We start from the raw sequence: 12,376 nt of genomic DNA, 5'->3' as shown, positions 1-12,376 counted from the left end.
TTGCCTTGGCGATCTACCAGTCGATCGCGATCGACCTATTGGGCACCCCTGATTTAAAAGATCTCTTCTGTAGAGACAAACATGAACATTGGGCAAAAAAGGATTGGCATCCGAGGGAATATATGGTGGTTGGAGGACAAAATGTAATTAATGAACATTGGGTACCATGAGATAGAATCATACTTCCACCACTTCATATAGAGCTAGGCCTGATGAAACAATTTGTAAAGGCTTTGCATAAAGACATTTCATGCATTGAATACATAGTGTTTCAAGTTTCAAGTTTCAAGTTTATTAAATTGTTTGATTAAACGCTTTTCCAATTTCAAAGCGTTTTACAAAATTAAAAACAGAGTTTAAAAACAAAACTAACTTATACATAATGTTATACTACACAAACTAGGGTAACATCCTTTGGACAAAAGAAAACTGGAAACAGTGGGAAAATAGGGAAGAAATACAATTTTTGTTTAAAGAGAACATATAAGGAAAACACATTAGGGAGGTAGGGAGTATAAAAAGGCCTAAAAAATGTCATTATAGAAGTATAAAGGTATATATTTGTCATTATAGAAGTATAAAGGTATATATTTAAGGGAAAAGAAGTTAACTGATATTATTGCTCAGGAATTAACTGATATAATTAAGAAAGAGAACTATTGGTTAAATGCTTCTTTAAAAAGAAGACATTTTAAGTTCTTTTTAAAAGTTTGCAAATCTTGTTCTAATCTTAAATACAAAGGGAGAGAATTCCATAACATTGGGGCAGTAACAGAGAAAATAGAAGCACGGCGGGTTCCAATAATTTTCAGTGAAGGAACATTAAGGGTAGATTGAGAGGCTGATCTGAGAACTCTGGATGAACTGTAAGGAATCAGGAGCCTATCTATAAAAGCAGGAGTATTGGTTTTTAATGTGTTATGAACTAGAAGAGCTAATTTATAATTAATCCTGTAAGATATAGGCAGCCAATGAGCATTTTGTAATAGAGGTGTGACATGATCAAACTTTTTGGAACCTGTAATAATCTTTATTGCAATATTTTGAATGAGTTGAAGACGTCTTATATCCTTTTGGTAAGCTCCTTTTAATAAGGAGTTACAATAATCTAATTTTGCGATAACTAAGGAGTGAATTAATGTATTAAGGGAAAATGAATCGAGAAGTGGGGCAAGCGAACGGATCATCTTTAACCTGTAGAAACAATTTTTAACGAGAGCGCTGATGTGTGCTTGGAAAGTGAGATTGTTGTCTATTAAGACTCCCAAAATTTTTGTGTTAGTTGTTTGATTGAGGGGCTTATTGTCAATTATTATTGGACTGGTAAGTTGAACTCCTTCTTTCCCTGAGAAAAGCACAGTGGAAGTTTTAGTTATACTTAGAGATAATTGGTTGTTATTTAACCATTCGTGAATTTTGGCTAACTTATGATTGATTTCTGATATGTCATGTGAACTGTTGGGATCAATAGTGTGCAAAAGTTGAAAATCATCTGCATAGGCATATACTGTAAAGCCTATGGATTGACAGAGTGTTAAAAGTGGGGCCAAGTAAATATTGAACAGTAATGGTGAAAGTATGGATCCTTGAGGTATTCCATAATTGTTTTGGTACGGCTTTGAAAAAGCATTGTTGAAAAACACAGTGGAAGATCTTTCAGAAAAGTAAGATCGAAACCAATCTAAAACTTGATCTTTAATGCCAATGGATGAAAGGCGCTGTAGTAGTAAATAGTGATCGATAGTATCAAAAGCTGCAGCTAAATCTAGAGAAATGAGTATAACCGATTTATGTTGGTCCAGAAAATATTGAATAGTTGTAACAAGACCTAATAAAGAATGTTCAGTAGAATGATTTTTCCGAAATCCAGTTTGATTAGGATGTAAAACCTGAGTTTTGTCAATGAAGTCTGATAATTGCTGGAATACTACCTTTTCTGTAATTTTGGCTAAAAATGGTAAACTCGAGATAGGACGATAATTTGAGCATTCTGACAAACTTGATTTAGTATCCTTAATGATAGGAAGAAGAACAGAATGCTTCCAATCAGTTGGAATTGATGAAGTGGACAGACTCGTATGAATAATTTGAAGAATAGCTGGACCAAATACTGAGAAATAACGTTTGAGAAGAAAAGGCGGAAAGTATTCTAATTTTGACCCTTTGAGATTTAATCCTTGAAGTAGCTGTTTTATTTCAGTTAAGGATGGAAGGGTAAAGTTTGAACATGTAGCATGTAGTGACATATTATTTGATTTTTTGTCGTCATCTAGATTTCCCGTTAAATCATCGGTTAGGGGTGAGCTAGCATTATTGATTATGTTTGCTCTTATTGAAGTTATTTTAGTATGAAAAAAATTGGCTAAACAATTAGCAGAAGGAGTATCAATTGGGGAAATCATTGGTTTATGTTTGAAGATTGTTAAATGTTTTAACATTTTAAAAAGCGCTGAGGTATTCTTGGTCTTAGAAATTTTTTGAGTGTAATACTGTTTCTTTGTTTTGTTGATCATTTGACGGTAGTGTTGGGATTGCTGTTTATAATTGTCTAAATTGATTTGAGTTGGTTTATTGCGCCATTTACGTTCGATTGAGCGTAACTGTCTCTTTAATAAGGCAAGGGAAGAATTGTACCAAGGGTTTTTTTGCTTTTTGGGTGTGATAGTTTGAAATTTTATAGGAGCTATTTTATCAATAAGGGATTGGCATGTATTGTTCCAAATTAGAAGTTGGTCATTTGAAGATAAAGATTTGAATTTGTTTAAATCTATTAATGGTGCAGTGATTAGAGACTCATCAAGATTTTGAAAATCTCTTACCTTGATAATTTTAGGTATTGGTAGTGAATCTTGATAATGGTGTAATTCTAACGATGTTTGAATAAGGCTATGGTCCGACCAGGGAACTTTAAGGATTTCTGGTTCCAAAAAGTTAGGAAGTAGTTCGTCCGGGGCAAAAATCCTGGACTTACCATGGAAAAACTAAAGGCAGGAATTTTCAATGGTCCACAGATCAGACAACTTATGAATGACCCACATTTCATAGCATCAATGAATGACATCGAATCATGTGCCTAGTCTTCATTTGTTCTTATTCTGAAAAACTTTGTTGGCAACAAGAAGGCAGACATCTACACACAATTAGTAGAGGATATGTTATTTCATTTTAACAGGCTTGGCTATAACATGAGTGTTAAAGTCCATTATCTGCACAGTCAATTAGATCGCTTTCCAGAGAACCTTGGTGGCTTAAGTGCAGAGCAAGGTGAAAAATTTCACCAAGACATAAAAACAATGGAAGCCAGATACCAAAGAAGATAGAATGTACACAGGATGGCAGACTATTGTTGGGATCTTATGCGGGATTGTCCTGGCAGATCCCACTCTCGGAAGTCTTACAAAAGGAACTTCTTGTGTGTTGAATGAATGGAAAATTTGTATCATAAACTTGTGCTTTTGGTATGAAATAAGTAGATTTTCATGTTGCCCACATTTCTTTTAATTTTTAATGCTTCCTTCATGCTTAAAAGATATTAATTTCATTTTTATTTTGGTGGGCCAGTTTATGTTTAGGGTACAAATATGAAAAGATGAATGCCGATATGTTGGGGAATAGCAAAGTATTTAAATTGGTATGGGGGATGTTGACATCCTTTGTTAATTCAACATGTTTTTATTTAAATTACTGTTTATTTTTATATATATCCAGGATGGGGTGGGTGGGTGGGGGGATATCTTTTTGGTTTATTTCTTGATTGAATTGTTGGAAGAAAGGGGAGGGATATTTTTCTCCTGGAATGTTAATTATGGATTTTAAGTGCTTATGTTGATTATTAATGTTTGTATACTTCATGGCACTTTGTATTAGTCTTGAAAATTAATAAAGATTAAAAAAAAAAAAAATTAATTTAAACACTACATTAAAATATCCTGATTTTTTTAAATGAGTGAGCAGAGTGAAGAGTGGCATATGGCACATGCTTTGTATTTCAAAAACTAGAGCTGATAGGAAAAAACTGGTGCCAGTTTTAGAATCAGCAGGTCAAATATACCCAGAAACAGGTCTAACATTTGAGGCACCAAAATGAGTGTTGGCCAGTGTAATCATTCTGAGTTAGGATTTACTGAACGGTGCTACTGCCTTAACACATGGTAATAACATCAAAGCACATTACCATATCTTTCTGTTAAGACTGTCCTCTGACTGTTCTATTAATGTTATTCAATTTAAGACTTGTCTGAAAACAAGAAAGAGAGAAAAAAAACTTTTAAAATAATGTACATGTTTAATTCTTTCTGGAATTAACTTTGTTATAGTTCATTAACCATGTATGTATACATCTCCATCTCCAGAGCTGTATTTAGAGCGACAGCCAGCAGATAAGTTGGTTAAAACTTTTCATTTCGGTTATGATTTGTCAGCTCCTGACAGATTCATTTGGCTTTTGTGTCAAGGTTTCATGAATAAAAAAAGGTGTAGTTGATATTTAACCTGCTATTACATCATTCTTGAACTGTGCATGAATAGGGATAAAAAAAATAGATTGGTTAGTTTTCAGGAATGCAGCCTCTGCATTGTAAGACTTGAATTTCAGGCAGTAAGAATAGCTGTGCTTTGTGTTATAAAATGATTTCTAATTATAGACGAGCAGTATATTCTTAATAAGACATGTCTCTAATTCAAAGACAATTCATTCACATTGTTGAACTGAATTGTAGACATATGAAATGCTTGTGATGCTGCTGAACTTGGAACATCACAAGCTTTTCATTTCAGATCCTTTCTGCAAATGTCCTGAGTGCCCATGGGGCAGCATGGGTGCTGTGTCTTTGAACAGAGGGTTTACAGTCATCCTGTCTTACCTATGCCGCTCTTTGTCTGGCATAAACTCACAGAACAGCAGCACAGTCCTAGCATGCTTGAAAAGAATGACTGTAGGGAGAAGCATTTAAAATGATTTAGGGAGGTTTCCTGGCTAGGGAAAGCAAGTTTTAGTCATGTTGCTTGACATAATCCCTTCTTAAAGTGAATTTGACTTTATGTGTATACAGTAAAACATGGCAACTTCCACATTTCAATAAGTAAAAGGTGGTAGAAGTGTTCAGGGAAGATGTATGATACAGTTTTCCACCCTATTCCTAAATATAAATTGTGGGAATCTCAAGTTTGAAAATAAGTTTATTGTAATCTTTTGATATTTAGATGGCAAGTTTAATAGTATGGATCATCTACAGGTGCTGAAAACCTGATCAGGAAGGAATGTGATCCCTGTAATTTATGATCGTATTGAAGACTATCCTCCTTATTTATAAATGGCACCTAAATTGGTGCCCAGATTTCATTATGGAATTAGCACATGGTACATGGCATCTAGATGTGTGATGGCGCCTAGTTATACAATTGCCTTCTATAAGCCTATTTTTATGTATTATTCAAGCATAAATGGTCTCTGCAATGTGATTTTCAACCAAATCTGTCTACCACAATATGAAATATTGTATCAACCATAGAGGAAATTGAGATTGTTAGGAAGGGCATGTTTTTGTTGATTGAGTATGGGGCTGAGATCATCATGACTGTAAATCAAACCACACACCACTATATTTTTATTACACAAGCAAACAAAACAAAAAAAGTCTTGGTAGGTACCTTGGATTTTTGACCTGTTCCTGGGGTTATTTGGAACATTGATTCAGAAAATTACATTGGATAGACCACATCTGCTCTAGTTTCTTAGATATGGTTATGGGGTAGTATATATGCCTTTGGGATAGTAGAGACAAACATGAACATTGGGCTAAAAAAGATTGGCCTATGAGAGAATATATGGTGGTTGGAGGACAAAATATAATCAATGAACCTTTGGTAGCACGAGATAGAATCAGAATGATACTGCCACCAGTACATATAAAGCTAGGCCTGATGAAACAATTTGTAAAGCACATGTTACCTGGACTTACCATGGAAAAACTGAAAGGAATTTTCGATGGTCCACAGATCAGACAACTTATAAATGACCCACATTTTATAGTATCAATGAATGAAATTGAATCACGCGCCTTGTCTTCATTTGTTCTTGTGAAAAATTTTCATGGCAACAAGAAGACAGACAACTAGACACAATTAGTAGAAAATATGTTCTTTCATTTCAACTGGCTTGGCTATAACATGAGCGTTAAAGTCCATTATCTGCACAGTCACTTAGATCGCTTTTCAGAGAACCTTGGTGACTTAAGCGAAGAGCAAGGAGAAAGATTTCACCAAGACATAAAAACAATGGAGGGGGAAGGGGGGGGTGCTAGAAAGCCTTATCAGTATGGAGTCTTGAGACACAAGCTCCTGCCGACGGCTCTGCTATTTTACTTTCCACTCATTTTCTACAGAAATAAATCGCGTTCTTCCTTGCTGAAACGATGCCTATTCCCAAACAGGGCAAAATTGAGGCTGCTTTTGCCGGCACCTCAAGGGCTAAATGGCCGAAACAAGATCCACCGTCCCCTGTTAAGGGTGATGCGAACAGGCCATGTGCAGATCCTGAGCTTTCGGTGTCAGATCAACTACATGATGTCCAAGAGTAAAGATGACATAAAGGATATTAAGCACAAAATTATTTCTCTTACTGAGAAAATGTCGGCAATGGATACCAAATTGGCTACCTTAGAACGGAAGAGTCAGCTTGTTGACGAAATCACCATGAATCAAATAATGGATTGGAAAGCCCTGCACACGCTGGAGGTTCATCTGGAAGACCTCGGTAATCGCAGCCGCAGGAATAACTTACGTATCAGTGGCTTACATGAGGGGATTGAAAGCCCTGACGCCTGCAAATTCTTTGAAGATTGGCTCCCCAAGGTACTCTCCTTGAAATTTGACAGGGCCCTGGAGGTGGAGAGTGCCCACAGGGTTCTGGCCAAATCTCTCACTAGCTCTCAACGGGCGCATCCCATGGTAATGAAATTGCTGCGCTTCCCTCATGTGGCGATGATCCTGGACAAGATGAAATTGCTCCATAAACTCGAATGGCAGGGTCAAACCATCTATATTTCTGCTGACTACACCAAGGCCAAAGCGGAGAAGCGATGCAAGTTTTTGGCCTTGCGCCTTCGTCTGCGTGCGATTGAGGCACGCTTTGGTCTCGTGTTGCTGGCGCGCTTCAAAATTACCTATCACAACAGAACCAAAACTTATACCGACCCTGAGGAGGTGGATTGATTCTTGAAGGAACAGGAAGAGCTGCAGCGTATGGACACCTGATTGCCTTTATGATTTATTATTTAGCCTGTTTTCTTTACTTTTGCTGCATTAGCACTGTGTAGCTCTGGCAGATATGCCTGCTATGCTCTTTTAAGGGTTGTGAGTGGAATGTATAACCGCTATGTTTTCTGTATTTCTACCATATTGTTATTTGCGGGATTGTTGGGGGGGGGGTTTGGTCTCGGGCCTCTGTATTGTGGTGTCTCTTCCCCTCTGCAGGCCTATGGGGCGCCTTTTTGGCGGGATGGTTACAAGGCCTCTGTCTTGTGAGCGGGAGAGGGTTAGGATGATTGTTGGGAGGGAGGGGGAGGTGTATGTCTGTGTATATGTTTGGGGATTTTTTGTGTTTGCAACAGGCTGGGCAGACTCTCATTTTCTGGGCTCTTTAGGCAGTGTAAAATCTGTGAATATGTTGTGCAGTTTTTCTTGTCATTGCAACAGGGGATTCTGTTATTCTTTAGTCTGAATGATTGCGATGCCAGTTTGTAATGTACTATCCCTGAATATTAGGGGTTTAAATCATCCTATCAAGAGGAAGAAAATGCTGTTATTTTTTAAGCATCACTCTGCTCAGGTAGTCTTTTGCAAGAAACCAAATTGAACGCAATTGAATCTGCTAAACTGAAACGGGATTGGGTTTCTCATTGTTTTTCTCTCACCCGCAGTCTCCTCTAGGGGTGGGATGCCATTTTGCTGGCTAAACATCTCCAGTATTTCATCTAACACTCCTCCCATGACTCTCAGGGCAGATGGGTCACGGTTACTCTCGACATTGATTCCCAACGCTATACCTTTTTTACGGTTTATGGGCCCAATATTGCTGACCTGGATTTTTTTCATGCCCTAGCTATGAAGCTGGCTTCTATCAACACTGACTATTTTGTGGTGGGTGGTGATTGGAATTTGGTCCTTGATGCACATCTGGACCGCCGCTCTCAGACCTCAGGCTTCTCAAAACGCATCCTATTCTAATGAATATTTTCCAATCCTATGGCTTGGCTGATGTCTGGTGCCTTTTCCACCCTAAGGACCTTGAATATACCTTCTGCTCAGCGCCCCATTCGTCTGTTATGAGATCGGGCTACTTCCTTATCTCCCATTCTCTCCTACACTTTGAACGGAATCCCTCTATACTTCCTTGTCCTCTTTCAGATCATTCAGCGATTTTGGTTACTCTGTGTTTATCTACTCCTTCCTCTCCTGCCTCCAAATGGTGCCTGAATGCTGCTCTATTGGCTGATACTGAGTTTCTTGCCAAGGTCGAAACCTGGACCAGGGAATACCTTTCATATAATGATACTCCTGGTATGGTCTACCAGATCTTTGGGATGCATATAAGGCATATCTGAGAGGGGAAATAATAGCGTACTCCACCCACCTATATAAAGAACGTAAAAAACTTTTGACTGAATTGGACACCCAAATCAAGCATTTGGAAGTCCGCTATCACACCTCTCCCGTTGTCTCTGATTTGATGCAGCTTCATAAGCTCAAATTTCGATATAACTCTATTCTTTCTGAGAGGATTGGTATTTTGCTGATGATCGAGGGGGCCTTGTATTATGAACATCGAAACAAAGCAGGTACAATGTTGGCCAATTACCTCAAACAGAAAAAGAGGGCTAGCCATATCAAGGACCTTAAGACTTCTGGTCCCTTAATCACTGACCCTACTGCCATAGCTGATCATTTTCGCTCCTTTTATGAACAATTGTATCCTTCGGGTGTTGATCCGTCCATGGCCGATTTTGATACTTTCTTTAAGGACATGGCCCCCTCAACATTGACACCTCAGATCCTAGTGGAATTTAATCAGCCCCTCACCGCAGAGGAAATTGGTCGCCGTACCTAAAGAAGGATATGGCGATACTCGAGAGGGTTCAGAAGAGAGCGACATGCTTGATAAAGGGTATGGAAAACCTTTCATACGCTGAAAGATTGGAGAAACTGGGGCTCTTTTCCCTGGAGAAGCAGAGACTTAGAGGGGATATGATAGAGACATACAAGATCATGAAGGGCATAAAGATAGTGGAGAGGGACAGATTCTTCAAACTTTCGAAGACTACAACAAGAGGGCATTCGGAAAAATTAAAAGGGGACAGATTCAAAACCAATGCTAGGAAGTTCTTCTTCACCTAGAGGGTGGTGGACACCTGGAATGCGCTTTCAGAGGACAGAGTACGGTTTTGGGATTCAAGAAGGGATTGGATGATTTCCTGAAGGAATAGGGAATAGAAGGGTATAGATAGAGGATTACTATACAGGTCCTGGACCTGATGGGCCGCCGCGTGAGCGGACTGCTGGGCATGATGGACCTCTGGTCTAACCCAGCAGAGGCATTACTTATATAGCTGGTTTAAAATCTGGAAAAGCTCCTGGGGGATGGGTATTCATTGGCTTTTTATAAAACTTTTCAATCGTTTTGATTCCCCAGTTACTTAGGTTGTATGATGACTTTTTAGATAGAGGGCCCAGCAGGGGAACCTTTGCTGAAGCTGACATGGTTTTTCCAAAACCTGGTTGGGATCCCCTTCTGCCCAAAAATTATAGACCCATCTCCTTACTCAATTATGATTGTAAAATTTATGTGAAACTTCTTGCAGAAAATTGGCTAAAGCTCTTCCATTAGTCATTCACCCTACCCAATGTGGTTTTATGAAGGGATGGCTGACAGCTGATAATTCCAGGGTATTTTGTCATATACTACAAGCCGCGCAAAATACCTCCACTCCCACATGTGTGATGTCCCTAGATGCAGAAAAAGCTTTGACTATGTGGAGTGGAGGTATTAATTCTATACTATGTGGTAGTTCCAGCTGGGTGATGCATTTATTGATATGGTATGTCTTTTGTATGCTAATCCTAGGGCAAAATTGAACGTTGATGGCTATTTGTCTCCTTATTTCTCCCTGACTCGGGGAACAAGACAAGGCTGTTCCCTATTGCCTCTCTTGTTCAATCTGGCCCTGGAACTTCTGCTGCGGCGTTTGGACTCCTCTTCGGATATCCAGGGTATTCAGGTGGGTCCCAGAGAGGTCCGCGTCTCTGCCTTTGCGGATGATATGCTCCTCTACATTTCCAGGCCGGAAGCTAGTCTCCCAGCTATCCTCTCCCTTATTTCTGATTTTGGCAGGCTTTCAGGCTATACCATTAATTGGGATAAGACTGAGGTTCTTCCTCTGAATCCTTACTGTATTCAGGATATGATAGCTCCGTATGGTCTTACCTGGTGTGCTTCTGATATTAAATATCTAGGCATTTGCTTCTGTAACACCTGGCAAGATACGGTGGCCTTGAATGTCAAATTGTTGCTCACTAAACTTCAGACATTTTGTTCTCAATGGTCCCCTTTGCCAGGGCCGCCATCAGGGCAGTACTACCAGTCCTGCATTCAGGGGCCCAGAGCTGACAGGGGGCCCGGGCTCCCCCAGGGTCGCAAGCATAGTCTCCTCTCCTTCTGCTTACCTGCCCTGCCGCAGCACACAGCCGAACGGAAGTCTTCCCGATGTCAGCGCTGACGTCGGAGGAAGGGAAGGCTTTGCTTAAGCCCTCCCTCCGACGTCAGCGCTGACATCGGGAAGACTTCCGGTCGGCTGCTAGTGGCAGGGCAGGTAGGGAAAAGGCAGTCGTGTACCAAAGGGGGGGGCGGTCCGCCCCGGTGCAGCCCACCCCAGTGCAGCCATGGGGGGGGGGGGGCGGTCTGCCCCGGTGCAGCCATGGGGGGGAGTGTGCACAGCCGGTCAGGTCCCCTTAGCCTTGTGGCGCTTCCCCCGACCGACCGACAACAGGCCCAGCCGACAAACCTCCCTGCCCTGTAGAAGCGAATCTAAATTACCTTCTTACAGCAGCTTCAATACTCCAGCTGCTGTAAGAAGGTAATTTAGATTCGCAGCTACAGGGCAGAGAGGTTTGTCCGACCGGGCCTGTTCTGTTGTCGGTCGGGTGGGGAAGCGCCACAAAGGTAAGGGGCAGGGAGGGAGAAAGGGAGGAAAGGTGGAGTGGAGAAGAAAGACGCTTAAGAGAAATGGGTAAAACTGAGGGGGGAGAAGGCCCTGAAAGCACTGGGGAAGACAAAGGGGTGGAGAAGGGCGCTGAAAGGACATGGGGAAGATGGGAGGGGGAGAAGGACGCTGAAAGGACATGGGGGAGAAGGACGCTGAAAGGACATGGGAAAGACAGAGGGGGAGAAGGACGCTGAAAGGACATGGGGAAGACAGGGGGGAGAAGGACACTGAAAGCAAATGTGGAAGACAGAGGAGGGAGAAGGATGCTGACAGGACATGGAGAAGAGAGAGTGGGGAGAAGACACTGGCAGGGAAGAAGACAGAGTTGCCAGACTATGGGGGGAGCGGAGGGAAGAAGATGGGTGCCAGATCAATTTGGGAGGGGGGAGAAAGGGAGAGGCACAGTAACAGAGCAAATGGAAGACGCAGAAAGAAGAGAGACAGTGGATGGAAGGAATTAAATGAGAACATGAGGAAAGCAGAAACCAGGCAACAAAGGTAGGAAAAAAATTCTTTTTTTTTTTTTTTGCTTCAGGATAAAGTAGTATATTAGTTGTGTTGATAAAAATTTATAAATATTAGAGGCTCTGGTAGAAACCCGTTTACAAAGTATGTATTCTTCCCAATTAATATTTCCCAATTAATAAAGTCTTTTTGCTTATTTTTAAATGGGTTTCTACCAGAGCCTTTAATTCAGTAGCATAATTAAATGAAATAACTATTTCTGTAGTTTATAGGGACGGGTGGGGACGGAGGGATTCCTCGTGGGGACGGGTGGGAGTCCTCACAGGGATGGGTGGGACTTTGGCGGGGACGGGTGGCGACGGGTGGGATTTCTGTCCCCGCGCAATTTAAACATGCACCTTTCTTCCTCCATCACATAACACACACAGCCTGGTGGTGATGATTATCAGATTGATTCATGAATATATAATGATGTTATGAGTGTGCACCTCTTCCTTCCCATCCTCCTTAGCATGTCACATACAGCATGTTACATTACACAAAGTCTGTGTAATGTAACATGATGTATGTGACATGCTGAGGAGGATGGGAAGGAAGAGGTGCACACTCATAACATCATTATATATTCATCCATAGCTGCATGTTAATGATGT

Source organism: Geotrypetes seraphini, chromosome 1 (assembly GCF_902459505.1).
Source record: "Geotrypetes seraphini chromosome 1, aGeoSer1.1, whole genome shotgun sequence".
Classification (NCBI taxonomy): Eukaryota; Metazoa; Chordata; class Amphibia; order Gymnophiona; family Dermophiidae; genus Geotrypetes; species Geotrypetes seraphini.
The sequence above is the reverse complement of the archived record's forward strand: the minus strand, read 5'-3'. Positions refer to the sequence as shown.